Below are 2163 nucleotides of genomic sequence, written 5' to 3' on the forward strand. Positions count from 1 at the left end.
TCAAAGTAGAGTTGAAGGAGATGATGTGAATAGTGTAAGACTTTCAGAACCTTCATTTGCTGATACTGCATAACTGCAAATATCCATTAATAATCATAACATGAAAGGTATAATGTATGAAACTAAGAAAATTAGAAGTTGTCAAAAATGAAATGGGAGAGGCAGGACTTGATAAAGACTGTGCATACCTTCTTCAATAATAAAATGGAATACCAAATGAAAGAGGTTCAAAGGACAGTTGCAGAACTCTCAGCTTCATTTAAAGGGATATTTAGAAGGACAGAAAGCTTACTGTGAATAGATATGGAACAGAGGCCAGAAAGGAGGTGTTTTCTGATTTGTGGTGGCCAAGAGGTATCAGCGCAGCAATGTTTGAATGGGAAGGAGCAGATACAAGGTCAAGAGACCACTCCCATCACAGAGATCTGCCAGATTGTCAGAGATAAAGGTGCAAACATTTCTTTTTAGATCTCTTATTTTCCTTTGTCTGTCCACCTCCACTCTGGGAACCAGAGGGAATACCTGAGCAAGTGGACACCTACAGGGAAGGTTCTACTAAGGTTCTACTAAGCACGAACACAGATCTGCACGGCAAGGATCACTGGGTACAGAGTCTAAGAAAGAGGAGGAGTCAACAGGAAAAGTTTAAAACAGGTCTGGCCAGCCCTGGGCTTGTTTGCACTAGGAGAAACACCTGAATGGGCTTGTTGGGAGGTGAGAGAGGCAAAAATGGATTAAAAAGGCCATAAGGTACAACAAGGACCTCTTGAAATTTCTCAAGCAGCTTTGAAAGCAAGAAGCCAAAAAAGAGGTGCTAAAGTTTTACTCATATTATGTTTTGGGTTTTTTTTTTTTTTTTTTTTTTGGAGGGGCGGAGGTTGGACTTTAGTGTCCAGTCTGCTGTTTTCTGGTTGCCCTTTTGTCTTGAGGAGCTTTTTCTCTCCTTGGCTTACCGAACAAGAGACAGTAATAGCATTATCTAGACAAGAACCAATACTAGGTGCTATATACCAGAACAGCATAAATAATCAACCCCTGATAAAATCACTCTGATGGCACCAGAGAAATTGGGAGGTATGCGGCTCCTCCGACCCACATGTCAGCCAAGCCAGACCTTCACTGGCCTGCAGCTCATAGCAAACCATGCGCTGAACACCATGATCCCACTGGAGAAGCCCAGCACCAGCGACTCTTCCTCAGCTGCGGCCTTGGGCCCCGTGATCCCGGGTCTCAGTGCGATGTGCCGGCCTCTGCCCCAGGCTCATGGGCTGCTGACAGAGATCGGTGTCACCGTGTGTACTGAGCCCTTCCAGGACTCCAACAGCCTGAATTCTGGCCATGAGCTTGTTGTTGTTGTTATGTGCCTTGGAGTCGGTTCTGACTCATAGAGACCTGTACAGTGTTTCCGAGGCTGTAAATCTTCACGGAAGCAGAGAGCCTCATCGTTCTCCCTCGGGACAGCTGGTAGTTTCGAACTGCTGACCTTGAGGTTCGCAGCCCGTAACCACTTGGCAAGGGAAATTTTGCAGTGGTGAGAAAATGTATGAAGAAAGATTCTGGAAAGGAATATGCAGCAAAGTTCATAAGAAAAAGAAGAAATGGTCAGATTATCGGATAGAAACAATTCATGATATTGCTGTTCTTGAACTGGCACAGGAGAATCCTTGAGTCATTAATTTGCATGACGTTTATGAGATACCATCAGAAATTATCTTAGTTCTGGAATATGCTGCAGGAGATGAAGCCTTTGACCAGTGTGTTGCAGACATATTTAAAGAAAAACATGTACAAAGACTCATGAGGCAAATACTAGAAGGTGTTGACTTTTTACATACTCATGATGTAGTTCACCTTGATTTGAAGCCTCAGAATATTTTGTTGACAAGTGAATCTCCCTTGGGTGACATTAAGATAATTGATTTTGGCCTTTCAACAATAAGGAAGAACAATGAACAACTCAGAGAAATTATGGGAACTCCTGAGTATGTAACTCCTGAAATTATTAGTTATGTTCCTATCAGCATGGCAACCGATATGTAGAATATTGGCGTGCTAACATGTCATGCTCCACCACTCGTGTGTCAGTTTGTTGTACTGTAGTGGCTTGTGAGTTGCTGTGATTCTGAAAACTATGACACAGGTATTTTAAATACCAGCAGGGTC

The 2163-nt window shown here is 43.0% G+C and overlaps 1 pseudogene; it reads left to right on the forward strand.

Moving 5' to 3' along the window:
• The first annotated feature begins 1076 nt into the window (after positions 1-1076).
• LOC102837381 overlaps positions 1077-2163 on the forward strand; it is a 4419-nt pseudogene continuing 3332 nt past the window's right edge.

Source organism: Chrysochloris asiatica, unplaced genomic scaffold, assembly GCF_000296735.1.
Source record: "Chrysochloris asiatica unplaced genomic scaffold, ChrAsi1.0 scaffold00191, whole genome shotgun sequence".
NCBI lineage: Eukaryota > Metazoa > Chordata > Mammalia > Afrosoricida > Chrysochloridae > Chrysochloris > Chrysochloris asiatica.